The sequence below is a fragment of the Malus domestica genome, chromosome 12 (assembly GCF_042453785.1).
Source record: "Malus domestica chromosome 12, GDT2T_hap1".
NCBI classification, from domain to species: Eukaryota; Viridiplantae; Streptophyta; class Magnoliopsida; order Rosales; family Rosaceae; genus Malus; species Malus domestica.
In genome coordinates, this window is record NC_091672.1 from 30567085 (window position 1) to 30581172 (window position 14088).

At 40.4% G+C, this 14088-nt stretch overlaps 2 long non-coding RNA genes across 5 annotated transcripts; both read right to left on the bottom strand.

Annotated features, from left to right (window-relative positions):
* Window positions 1-354: 354 nt before the first annotated feature.
* On the bottom strand, window positions 355-1136 carry LOC103405330 (uncharacterized). Its single transcript, XR_011573913.1, has 3 exons — window positions 999-1136; window positions 812-871; window positions 355-587 (listed from the first exon to the last, which is right to left on the bottom strand). It is a non-coding gene; the product is annotated as an uncharacterized lncRNA (long non-coding RNA).
* A 279-nt stretch (window positions 1137-1415) lies between these two features.
* Window positions 1416-12649, bottom strand: LOC108170281 (uncharacterized). 4 transcript variants are annotated; one of them, XR_011573908.1, is made up of 8 exons: window positions 12514-12649; window positions 11798-11975; window positions 11607-11755; window positions 3065-3270; window positions 2791-2945; window positions 2680-2710; window positions 1855-2102; window positions 1416-1666 (listed from the first exon to the last, which is right to left on the bottom strand). It is a non-coding gene; the product is annotated as an uncharacterized lncRNA (long non-coding RNA). The 4 variants fall into 4 exon arrangements; XR_011573909.1 differs by lacking the exon at window positions 1416-1666 and having other exon boundaries at window positions 1712-2102; window positions 3065-3193; XR_011573910.1 differs by lacking the exon at window positions 1416-1666 and having other exon boundaries at window positions 1712-2102; window positions 2791-2893.
* Window positions 12650-14088: the final 1439 nt, after the last annotated feature.

The window sequence follows — 14088 nt, forward strand, 5'->3', positions numbered from 1 at the left end:
ATGAGATACTTTTCAGTTTATAGGAACACAGTCCAGTACACTGTACACCACTTATAAAACAACTTCAAGAGGGCTAGTTTGAAAATATCCTACCGCGAAATTTGATTTGGTTTGGACCAAATTTTGATTTAGATGAAAACTAGTAACAGTGCCTGCGCGTTGCTGCGGATGTTTAAAATGTTTTGATAATATATAAATATAGAAAACATAATTTATTAAAGCTAGATTTCTATACCTAAGATAAAGGTTGACAGTTTTCATAATTATCAAAAGTTGGCAGTGTCCAATTGCTCACTGTTCAAAAGATAGAGATGCTATAAAAGCTTATTTCATCTACATAAGTTCATAGTATCATGTACTCAAAATAATCATAGTATCAAAAGATTGGCAGTTTTCAACTGCTCATCGTTCAAATACGAAAATATACATATGTCCATATCAAAAGGTTGGCTCCGCACATCTGCTGTGTTTATGATTTTTCCTGTTCAATCTCTGGTCTTGCTTGTTTGGGAATGGCCACCCTTTTTCTTGGCCACCATGCTGTTGAATTGGTGCCTATTCTTTTTTGCTTTGCCCATTATTTTTCTCTTGATATATATTACGAATTGGAATCAGTAAGAATTCCATATAAAAAACTAAATTTGTCAATCTATTTAACTTAGTGCGAACTTCGTCAAACAACCAAGTATAATCCAGCAAGGTTATTTTCTCTTTTTTTTTTTTTGATCAAAATGAATTCTACTGTTCCCATCTATTTGCACATCCCTTTAAATTATCGAAAAACACAAAAGAAATATATCTTGATCCATACCAATTAATGATTTCCCATTTACTCAAGTCAAACGTCAAAGCCAATGAATTGATGAAGGAGCTAAAAAAGAGGGACAAAAAAAAATCTCTATTATTCAATTATATGGAGATTTACCTGATTGTACAAAAGGTTTGAAAATTACCGTAAAATTTGAAAAGAGAGATGAGATGGAGTGGAAATCACATACCAGCATCAGGCTTAAATTTGTAGTGCTCATCTGAGAGAGCAGTGATAGTGTTGATGAGAGTGTAGGGAGAGAAACAAAATGCAAATCGTACGAGTTTGAGAGAAACTGCTTGAGGGACACTGCAGATTGATCGTTGAGATTTGAGAAACCGAGGAAGCTGCAATTTGAGACGAACTACTTTGCATCAAACGTGGGGGAGTTTCTCTCCTCCACGTTTGAATAGAAGAGGTAGTTTCAGAGTTGTCTGCAATTAGTCCTATCAGGAGCTTCTGCACTGGTTGATGTCTCGGTCTTTTCCTTAGTCGCATGTGCATTGTAGACTTGGGTAGATGAAAAGTAGAAAGGAAATAAAAATATAAAGTCAAAGTTACCACTTAACTATCTATGTTGATTCATGTCCCACGCATAATAAGAATAGTGAATCATTTTTCATCTCGTGCACTGGTTTGTCATTGTCATTCGAATTCACAAATCCATTTACTCCGAATTTCTTAGTTATCACCAGGGAAAGAATGTAATAAGCAAAAATCTATTTCTAGGTTGTCCCACTAAACTACCTGTTAAACCATGGTAAATCAAAACGGGAAAAAAATTATAATACCTTTGTCAAACCTCTTGGGATTCAAGTCCACCGACTCCACCCCAATACTCAGTGGCGCCCCAGAAATCTTGCACGTTCAGTAGCCAAGATCATGCATGTATCAGTATGAATATGGAAGAGAAAATAAATGCAATTTATTAGAATAAAGAATATGGGATCAACAAAGTTTGTCCAAACTTACAGTGAGGCTAATAAACAACAACTAAAGATAATTTTTCGTTTTGCTACATGAGAGGGGCATCCAAAAATCCAAACCTGTCGATACGGCACAACTGAGGATGCAAACTTTATCCAACTAAGCAAGGGGCTTGATCTTGGAAAGACGGCCAGAATGAACAACAATGTATTCACTTTAGTAAAAGTGCCAAGACAGTGATTGGTGAACGTTATTTCCCAGCTGGGTTAGTTTGGCTATTCCTTTCTATTGAAAAGGAGTCAGTTGTGCATGAGTCACCACATTTTGCTTCATGGCGAAAAATTTGAGGGATCAATAGTGTATGGCCCTGAATCCCAAAAGGAAAAAATAACTCAACTAAGTATATATAATATTAAACATATAAAGGGTAAGATCAACCACATCCCATAGGAGAACAATTAAACGCCACTCTCTCAGTTTCGAGTACAACTGCACTTTGTGATTAAAATTCACACATGTTTCACATATGCTAAGAAGTAATGTTCCTGTAGGTTTTTCATCATGAACGACATTTGCAATCTACTTTTCGATTTCAAACCTTAATTATTCATTGCCCATTAAGAAATGACTATATTGCCCGGAAACTCTACTCATAGTTTATAAATCTGCAATTTTCAAAGCTTAACCTTAAACATTTATCATGCTGAAAAAAATACTTAAGCATCTTAATTGGATTCCCTACAATTTGGTGGAGGTTGAATGGATTTTTCCTCCCATTATACCCCCGGAAAATATAAATAATCATTGGAGACCGAGCAACACACACTCATAAATAAAAGATTAGGAACCTTTGGTTCAGGATAAACATAATGCATACAGAAGAATAAAATTGCCAGAAAACAGATCGATGCACAGAGAGATAGAGGCATAAAGAGAGAACTTACATCAGCTGTGCTCTCAAATACATATGGTAATCTGCATACGAAGAAACATAATACTGAAACAGTTATAAATCATCCTATTCAAACAAATCAAACGAAATGCATAAAGATTACCTTAGTTTTTGATTCTATGATTTTGTATTTGACTCCACCTCCACGTTGTTCTTTGGTTGTCTCTTTTACTGAATTAAGTAATCGACTGAATTACTTAATTCAACTGAATTTAATCAGAGAGATGAAAGCTTCTGTATAAAAAAATATTTTATGCTCTACACGCGTAGCAAATCATCAGTAACCTCCAAGAACCTAATTGTACGATAAACACTCTAGCATTAACTACCCAAGAATTATAATCATGCTTATTGCCAAAAATGATAAACATGTTTACCTTGACTTCATTTTTAATGGCATATGTAATATACTTTCCATCTGCATTAAAATAACCTTCTTCCCTCTGCTCGTTAATCAAGTTGAAAGGTTCTGTTTGAATCCCATCCACAACAAAGTCCTTGTAATCCTGCCAAAAGATACCACCAATCACTGGCTATCGCTTCCGTTGATCCAATTAGCAGAAGTATCCAACAATTTCCTCGACTGAAAAAAATCTTGCCAATTTAGAAAAGAACTATTCCAAATTACGGATGTACTCGATTAATTTAACCAAGAATATGCACGGCACCACCACTATTAAGAAACATCATCATACAAAGACAAAAGTTTTTACCATCAGTTTTTAAATTGCAACCAAAACATGCATAGAAAGAATAAAAATGACAACAAAGATGGCAAAACAATTAACCACACATGTTGTTTATCCAAAAATGCTGAGAGCTTATGCTTCTGTGACACAACAAGCTTCCTGCGTCACATACACTAGATCAAGTAGGCGTCATGACATAAATTGAAAAGCAGACAAGATCAAGAAGATCCAAAATTATTGACATATAATTATAGTAAATAATTGCACATGAAAAACTCTAGAGGAAGATAGATGAATCTCCATATCAAGAAACCAAAGAACATGACACTACTAAGGACTGTTGCTTCACATGCATATCTGCTACTATTTTAAACAATTATGTTATAACAAGTATAACTCCGCCGTGTAAGTTTATCTTACATTGCCGGTCCCAAGCCCGGATAAAGGAGGAGGGGGAGGGCGTCAGGTAGTCGACAGCCGGCACTCCATGATTACGTCGAATCCTTATGAAAATGAATCCAGAACGAAATCGCGCTAAAGCTAGGGCGTCACCCGTAAGTGGCACGCTGTGTGGCCCGAGCACAGTGATAAGTGAGCAAGGGTCACTGTATCTCCATCGGCACCCGGATGCAGTGTTAAATGAGCAAGGGGGCTATAGAAACTTCTTTTCGAACGACTCCACTCAAAGTTGTTTGGGAGCATATGCTCCTATCAACTTTACACGGGAGACACAAAAGAAGTACTTTGATCCTATTAGACGGGGAAGGGTGAAGAAGCTAGGACAGAAGGGTAGAGTTCAAGAGAGCAAAATGCGTTTAGGAACGTGGAATATAGGAACCTTGACGGGAAAATCTATGGAAGTAGTAGAAGTTATGGTGAGGAGAAGGATAAATATTATGTGCCTACAAGAAACTAAGTGGGTTGGTCGTAAGGCAAAGGATCTAGAAAACTCAGGGTTTAAACTATGGTATTCGGGCACAAATAGAACGAGAAACGGTGTTGGCATCATCGTGGACAAGACCTTGACACAAGATGTTGTAGATGTCAAGAGGGTAGGAGATAGAATCATGGCAATCAAGATTGTAATAGGACAAGAACTTATCAATGTGATTAGTGCGTACGCACCTCAAGTAGGGTTGGATACGAGTTCGAAGGAGAAATTTTGGGAAGACCTTGGAGACTTGGTGCAAGGAATTGCTCAGACGGAGAAGTTATTTATAGGAGGAGATTTAAATGGACACGTGGGCAGGGAGACAGGCAACTATGGAGGTTTTCATGGTGGCCATGGTTTTGGGGAGAGAAACGAGGATGGGGAAGCTATCTTGGATTTTGCAATGGCATATGATCTCTTCTTAGCCAACACCTTCTTTAAGAAGAGAGAAGAACATGTGATCACCTACAAGAGTGGGTCGTCAAAAACACAAATAGATTTTCTTCTAATGAGGAAAGGGGATCGTATAACTTGTAAGGATTGCAAAGTTATACCAGGAGAGAGCGTGGCTAATCAACATCGCTTGTTGGTGATGGATGTACATATCAAAAGAGTGAGAAAAAAGAACAAGACTTGGAAGTGCCCAAGGACTAGATGGTGGAATCTAAAAGAAGAAAAACAAGCCATTTTCAAAGAGAAAGTAATCACCCAGTATGTGTGGGATAGAGAGGGGGAAGCTAACCAAATGTGGGATTCCATGGCTAGTTGTATCCGAAAAGTAGCAAAAGAGGTATTAGGAGAGTCCAAGGGTTTTGCCCCACACCAAAAGGAATCTTGGTGGTAGAATGAGGAGGTACAAACAAAGGTGAAGGCTAAGAAGGAATGTTGTAAAGCCTTCTACAAGGATAGGACCGATGAAAATGGTGAAAGGTATAGAAAAGCGAAGCATGAGGCGAAGAAAGCTGTGAGAGAAGCTAAGTTAGTGGCTTATGACGATATGTATAAGCGACTAGATACCAAAGAAGGAGAGTTGGATATCTATAAACTAGCTAGAGTAAGGGAAAAGAAGACAAGGGACCTAAACCAAGTGAGGTGCATCAAGGATGAGGATGGAAATGTTCTTGCTACAGAGAACGCGGTTAAAGACAGATGGAAAGGTTATTTTCATAATCTTTTCAATGAAGGACATGAAAGGAGTGCTTCTTTAGGGGAGTTGAGTAACTCAGAAGAGTGTAGAAACTACTCTTTTTATCGTAGAATCCGGAAGGAAGAAGTGGTTGTTGCTTTGAAGAAGATGAAGCATAGAAAAGCAGTAGGCCCAGACGATATACCAATCGAAGTGTGGAAAGTTTTGGGAGAGACAGGTATAACATGGCTCACTGACCTTTTCAATAGGATTTTGAAAACGAAGAAGATGCCAAATGAGTGGCGAACGAGCACTTTGGTGCCTATCTACAAGAATAAGGGTGATGTACAAAATTGCATGAACTATAGGGGTATTAAGCTAATGAGTCATACAATGAAGCTCTGGGAGAGAGTCATTGAGCATAGATTGAGGCAAGAGACACGGGTTTCGGACAACCAATTCGGGTTCATGCCAGGGCGCTCAACCATGGAGGCAATCTATCTCTTACGAAGATTGATGGAAAGATATAGAGATGGGAAAAATGATTTACACATGGTCTTTATAGATTTGGAAAATGCGTATGATAGGGTCCCAAGAGACATTCTTTGGAGGATTTTAGAGAAGAAAGGAGTACGAGTAGCATATATCCAAGCTATACAGGATATGTATGAAGGAGCAAAAACTGCCGTAAGAACTCATGAAGGACAAACCGAAAGCTTTCCCATAACTGTAGGATTACATCAAGGCTCATCATTAAGTCCTTACCTTTTTGCGTTGGTAATGGATGAGTTAACAGGACATATTCAAGATGATATTCCTTGGTGTATGCTTTTCGCAGACGATATAGTGTTGATAGATGAAACTCAGGAAGGGGTAAATGCAAAGCTTAACCTTTGGAGAGAAGTGTTGGAATCTAAAGGTCTTCGCCTAAACCGATCAAAGACAAAATATATGGAGTGCAAGTTCAGTGCAAATGGAGGCCAAAACGAGTTAGGGGTGAGGATCGGAGATCAAGAAATACCAAAGAGCGACCGTTTTTGTTACCTAGGATCTATCTTGCAAAAGAACGGAGAATTAGACGGAGATCTCAACCATAGAATACAAGCTGGATGGATGAAGTGGAAGAGTGCATCCGGCGTGTTGTGTGACCGCCGTATGCCACTGAAGCTCAAGGGAAAATTTTATAGGACGGCAATAAGGCCGGCGATGCTGTATGGCACAGAATGTTGGGCGGTGAAGCATCAACACGTACACAAAATGGGTGTAGCGGAGATGAGGATGCTTCATTGGATGTGTGGGCACACAAGAAAGGATAAGATTAGGAATGAGAATATCCGGGGTAAAGTAGGAGTAGCCGAAATTGAAGGAAAGATGAGAGAAAATCGGTTACGGTGGTTTGGACATGTGCAAAGAAGGCCTACTGACGCTCCAATTAGAAGATGCGACTATGGGACAGAGGTTCAGGGCCGAAGGGGTAGAGGAAGACCTAGGAAAACTTTGGAAGACCCTAAGAAAAGACTTAGAGTACTTGGATCTAATGGAGGACATGACACAGGACATAACACAATGGCGTTCTAAGATTCATATAGCCGATCCCACTCAGTGACTTGGATTTTCCAAGTCTCCAACCGAGAAGTTTTCCTCACTCGGGAAATTAAGGGAACACTACCTCAACCTACATGCTCCATTCACAAAGCTTCAACATACAAGCTTCAACAAAAGAAAATTCAAAGAACTTAGCGAAGAAGGCTTTGGTGTATTTAACACAATACGTTGAAATGAAGGAAAACTTATTTATTGATATCCCCGATAAGTTACAAATATGTACATATACTTGAGTCAAAATAAACAAACAAGAGGGAGCCTTCACAAAGGTTGCTTAGGAGAAGTCTCAGCAGTCGGCAGAGCCCCAGAAAAAGAAGGCACCGGAGGTGGATCATTCGGAGCCTCAGTACTGGACAGAACCCTAGAAGGATGAGGCATCAGAGGTTGATCATTTGGAGTTTTATTACGCGGTACAGCCCCAGAAGACGAAGGCAATAAATGCCTTTGGAACAAACCCACAAATCTCTGATGATCAAGTAAAACCTGACCATCAGATTCCTTCATTTGGTCAAGCTTCCTCTTCATGTTTGTAGCATAGTCATGTGCGAGCCGGTGCAACTGTTTATTCTCATGCTTGAGCCCTCTAATCTCCTGTTTGAGACTCATCACTTCAGCCGCCAATGATTCAACCTGGCGGGTTCAAGCAAATAGGCGTTGGGCCATATTAGATACAGAACCTGCACACTGAACACTGAGAGCCAGAGAATCCTTAACAGCCAACTCATCAGACCGTTTGGAAAGTAGTCTGTTATCTTTGGGAGTGAGAAGGTTCCTGGCCACTACCGCAGCGGACATATCATTCTTCATCACGGAATCCCTAACGGTAAGAGGACCAGTAGGGGAGACGAAGGATGGGCGCCATATATTGTCTGGTGAAGGCGGGGCTGCCTCTTAAAAAAGGTTCAAGTCAAAACGACGGTCGGAGGGGCCAGACATTTTCAAAGGTGTTGAAGAGAGAAGAGTTCGGACAAATCAAGATCTTAGAAGTGCAAGAATGGAGCTTCTACTGGTGGATATTCAAGTGTGCTTTGGAACTTAATGTCAGCCCCTATAAAAATTTGCACTCGACGAAGCTTCAGAAATCGAAGAGGCGCCTGCTCAGAAATCGAAGAGGTGTTTGCTTTCTCAAAAGCTGGGCTGCTCAGAGACCACGAGGGTCGATCTCAGAAATCGAAGAGGCGTTTGCTTTCTCAAAAGCTGGGCTGCTCAAAGACCACGAAGACCGATCTCAGAAATCGAAGAGGCTTGCTTTCTCAAAAGTTGGGCTGCTCAGAGACCACGAGGGTCGATCTCAGAAATCGAAGAGGCACCTACTTTTCCAGCCTTGTCAGCACCTGTCACACGCACACTCAGCTTTGCGGAAATTATGGGCATTCTGTCGAAGATTTCTGGCGAAGTAGAAAGCACATGAATCGTACTGTTCAATCACCCACTTCTCACACGCAACAGTAGCTCATGGGTACCACAGATAACTTTGCCAAAGTTCTCTGACAAAGTTGAGACACGTGAAGCTTGCAGCTCCCACTACATCGCTCTGACCAAGAAGGGTAAAAGAATAGCAAAGAAACAACACTAACAAAGTTTACACATAAATTTTGAAGGTCTAGCTACCATATTATTACCCACAAGGGTAAAGGAACAGTACCACTGCTGGATAATTGGAAAGTCCCGATGTGTCAACCTCTGTGCTTCGTGGCAAGGTAGACTAGCAAACTTGCCCAACCTTTACTCACATTCGAGAAAACACTCCCAACAAGATTGCTTGCTCCAAAATCGAAGAGGCACCGCCCTCCGAATCTCAAGAGCCAGACTCCCAACATGATTACTTTCTCAAAAATCGAAGAAAGGGTAAAGGAACAGTACCACTGCTGGATAATTGGAAAGTCCTTGTGTGTCAACCTCTGTGCTTCGTGGCAAGGTAGACTAGCAAACATGCCCAACCTTTACTCACATTCGAGAAAATACTCCCAACAAGATTGCTTGCTCCAAAATCGAAGAGGCACCGCCCTCCGAATCTTGAGAGCTAGACTCCCAACATGATTACTTTCTCAAAAATCGAAGAGAGGGTAAAGGAACAGTACCACTGCTGGATAATTGGAAAGTCCCTGTGTGTCAACCTCTGTGCTTCGTGGCAAGGTAGACTAGCAAACATGCCCAACCTTTACTCACATTCGAGAAAACACTCCCAACAAGATTGCTTGCTCCAAAATCGAAGAGGCACCGCCCTCCGAATCTCGAGAGCCAAACTCCCAACATGATTACTTTCTCAAAAATCGAAGAGACACCGCTTTTCGAATCCCGAGAGCCAGACCCCCAGCAGGATTGCTTTCTCAAAAATCGAAGAGGCATCGTTCTCCGAATCTCGAGAGCCAGATCCCCGACAGGATTGCTTGTTCGAAAACCGAAGAGGCACCACTTTCCCAACTTCAAGAGCTGGATCTCCTTGGATAAAGCTTGTCTGTAATCTTCACATGCAACATCAGCTTTCCAGATACCACAGACCACTTTTTCAAAACGCTCTGACATAGTTAAAACATGTGAAGCTTGCAGCTCCCACTACCGTGCTATGACCAAGCAGGGTAAAGGAATAGCATTATTACTTGATGTTAAGGAGACTCCTATATATGTCGACCTTCATCCCCAACGGACAGGCAGACCTGCAAAAATGCTCAACCCTCCCTCTTATCTGAGAGGGCACTCCCAACGAAGCCTTTCGAAATATTCAGCTTTCTTTCCCCCCCCCCGATAATACCTCTGTAAACAAGCTATACTAGAGCAAGAATATCTCATATCATCAGGGTTAAAAGCAAGAGTATCCCATATCATGCTTTTTCCCTGTCTTTTCCTTTGGCCTTGTTCTTACCTGCAAGACAAGGAGAAAGAGAGCAATCAGTCAGCACTTGGAATCAAGCTTCCAGCCAGGAACTGACTGCCTGGAACCCCTTACCTGATTACTTACCTGGCATTGCTTTCGAGTTCTCATCTTCAACATCTTATGCTTCCAGGGAAGATACCGCATCTGCCTGAGGAACAGATAGGGCAAGTGAGAAGGATACAAGGAAGCATGTGGAGACAAGCGTAACAGCACACGTGCCGATACATCCACTACTCTGTCGAAAGCAAAAGTATCCCATATCAGCAGGGTCGAACGTACTCTAGATTTGATGGACTTGTTTTGACCCTCAAATTCTTCAGTCGACCTTATACTCTGGAGGAAACTAGAAAACCCTCCAGCCCAGTTCAAGAATAAGCCTGTGGAAAGTTACTTCTTCAAAAGCAAAAGTATCCCATATCATCTCTTCTCATTTTTCTTCTCTTTATCCTTCATACTGCCTGCAAGATAGGGAGAATGTGAACAATCAGCAGGAGCTTTGATTGCTTACCTTGTCTGTCACTTTCAGCAGATCCCCTAGCTCGGCGACTTGGGGGACTCTTACTACATGGTTTGTATCGCGCTTGACCAAGCCTGAAACTACAAGTAAGCTTCAAGTGAAATTGATACATTACCTTGTGCATCTCCACCAGTTACAGATATCACCCCTGGATGGAGGAAGAGTACTTCCAGAGAAGATGCCACATCTACCTATGAGACAGATAAGGCAAGTCAAGACGATACCACACTCCGGTACTTAGAAGTTTCGTGGTTACGAGATAATTCTCCCACAATATTTCCTAATGTCATTTGTACTAAATCATTCACTTGTACTCACTAAAGGAGAGCTTGAACCTATGTACTTGTGTAAACCCTTCACAATTAATGAGAACTCCTCTATTCCGTGGACGTAGCCAATCTGGGTGAACCACGTACATCTTGTGTTTGCTTTCCTATCTCTATCCATTTATATACTTATCCACACTAATGACCGGAGCAATCTAGCGAAGATCACAAAAAGTGACCGTTTTCGCTACCTAGGATCTATCTTGCAAGAGAACGGAGAATTATATGGAGATCTCAACCATAGAATACAAGTTGGATGGATGAAGTGTAAGAGTGCATCCGGCGTGTTGTGTGACCGTCGTAGGCCACTGAAGCTTAAGGGAAAATTTTATAGGACGGAAATAAGGTCAGCGATGTTGTATGGCACAGAATGTTGGGCGGTGAAGCATCAACATGTACACAAAATAGGTGTAGCGGAGATGAGGATGCTTCGTGAGATGTATGGGCACACGAGAAAGGATAAGATTGGGAATGATGATATCCGAGGTAAAGTAGGAGTAGCCAAAATTGAAGGAAATATGAGAGAAAATCGGTTCCGGTGGTTTGGACATGTGCAAAGAAGGCCTACTGACGCTCCGGTTCGAAAATGTGACTACGGGACAGAGGTTCAGGGCCGAAGGGGTAAAGGAAGACCTAGGAAAACTTTGGAAGAGACCCTAAGAAAATACTTGAGTACTTGGATCTAACGGAGGACATGACACAAAACCGAGCGCAATAGCGTTCTAGGATTCATATAGCCGACCCCACTTAGTGGGAAAAGGCTTTGTTGTTGTTGTTGTTGTTGATGTTATAACAAGTATAAGAGAGAGGAAAAATCACTACTGAACCGAAAATGAAAAAGGGGGAAAACCTGGAATGCCATGCAGTGCCGAAATCACTACTTAGCAACAAAAGTGCCCTGCTATGCTTCATGACGTCACTTTCAAAACTATTATCCAAAGATAATGACACATACAAAGACTTCTCATCCCCAGATACATCTGATTTGCTGTTAAGTGCCTTATATTGTCTACTTCCTGCCATAAACGCATGCTTAGCAGCCTCATATAACGGAAAAAGAACTTGTGTTGAAATCCCCAACTTATGATCCCTATTCCAAAAAACTGAGTTGCCATCAACTGAGCGCAGCACAGTACTGTCATCAGATGAGGGTGAGGAATGGCCTGCCTCTTTATTCAGCTTGGAAAACTGGGACGGGTGAAGAAATCCCACTTCATCTCTGGGTTCAATCAAGAGGAAAGAACAATGTTTAAGACAATGACATTACTACATATTCCAAAAACACAACTGAGAATCCTTCCAAAATTAAAAAAAAAAAGAACACCTCTAAACAAAATCATAACGCACCCACAATTACACACACACACAATTCAAAAACTTTCAGCATAAGAATAAGGCATACTTGGACCGTTATCGAAATCCCAGACTCAGTAACAGTAATGAACTTACACTGAATCAACATTTTGAATTTGAACTAACACTGAATGGACATTTTCCAAAAAATATGAAATCCAAGTAAAATCAAGCTGTTACTTTTACATATGCATGGATCAACTCATGCGGGATCAAATATCTGTACTTTTCGACACGGAAATTACACTTTGTGAAGGTACACCAACCAAGCACGAATAAAACCTATATATACAAAACTCTATGGGGCATTTCATCGAACACAAAGTCTGCGTCTTTACTGAAAACAGAGAAGTTAAACCTGCAATCACTCATTATCTACTAACATACAAGTACGAATTACTTACATTTGGGGATCGGATTCCAAGATACATTCGAATTGATTCAGAAGATCGACCGTGTCTGCTTCGGAACAACGCAGCTCCTCTCCTTCCATATTTTCTGTTTGTTTCCCAAGAAAATCCAAGGGAAAAGAAATCTGAGGAAAAATGACAGCTTTATACGATGTTGGAACAAAATGGTAAATTAATTAAAAAAAATAACTACGTGGAAGTTTTTTATTCGTTGTTGCAATAAGTTGCAGGAAAAAGTAATGATGCTGGCCGCAGATGAACCAGTTTCGGGCCAATGTCACACTAACACGTATACACCTTCCTTCGACTTTTCTTTTCTTGTATAAAATTTTGGAGCTGCTATGGCTATTCTCTCTCTCTCTCTCTCTCTCTCTCTCTCTCTCTCTCTGAGTAGGCCTAGCAAACGGGTCGTGTCTGTCGTGTTCGTGTTGTTTTTGTGTAACACCTATTATCTTAACGGATCGTATCGTGTCACACCTGTTATCTTAACAGGTCGGGTCACTTTACCCAACGGGTAAAATGACCCAACCAGTTATGACCTGTTAAGAAAAATATATTTTTTTCTTAAATTTGCACATACCACACATTGTCACTTAAATATTACTTCAAAACATTAAAACACATTTATCGTTTTAGTACTACATCTACACTTGAAAATAAGATCATAATAAAAAAAAGGGTAAATTACATAGTAGCCCCTCAGGTTTGAGGTCTATTGCAATCTTATACAACATCTTTAAAACATTTCACTTTCATACCTCAAGTACTATTTTATTTCAATTTTATACAACCGTTAGATTTTCCATCCATTGATCTGTTAAATGCTGACGTGCCTGCCACATATATGACACGTGGCTGCCAAATGTCTGCCACGTGGCAAATAAAAATAATTTTTTAATTTAAAAAAAAAAACATATCTGCCACTTTTTTTTTCTCTTTTTCTTCTTCTTCTCTTTCTCTTTCTTCTTCTTCTGGGTTGGGACCCCTTTTTTTTTTTTTTTCCTTCTTCTTCTTCTTCCTCCTCATCCTCTTTCTTCTTCTGTTCTTCTTCTTCCTCCTTCTTCTTATGGGTTCCGTCCCTTTTTTTTTTTTTCCTCTTTCTTCTTCTTCTTCTCTTTCTCTTTCTTTTTCTTCTGGGTTCGGACCCTTTTTTTTTTCTTTTTTTTTTCTTCTTCTTCTTCTTCTCCCTCCTCCTCCTCTTTCTTCTTCCCTTCTTCTTCTTCCTTCTTCTTCTTCTGGGTTCGGTCCCTTTCTTTTTTTTTTTTTCTTTTTCTTTTCTTCTTCTTCTTCTTCTTCCTCATCCTCCTCCTCTTTCTTCTTCTCTTCTTCTTTTTCCTCCTTCTTTTTCTGGGTTCGGTCCCCTTTTTTTTTTTCTTCTTCTTCTTCTTCTTCTTCCTCCTCCTCCTCCTCCTCTTTCTTCTTCTTCCTTCTTCTTCTGGGTTCGGACCCCTTTCTTTTTTTTTCTTTTTTTTTCTTCTTCTTCTTTCTCCTCCCTCCTCTTTCTTCTTCTCTTCTTCTTCTTCCTCCTTCTTCTGGGTTCGGTCCCTTTCTTTTTCTTCTTCTTCTTCT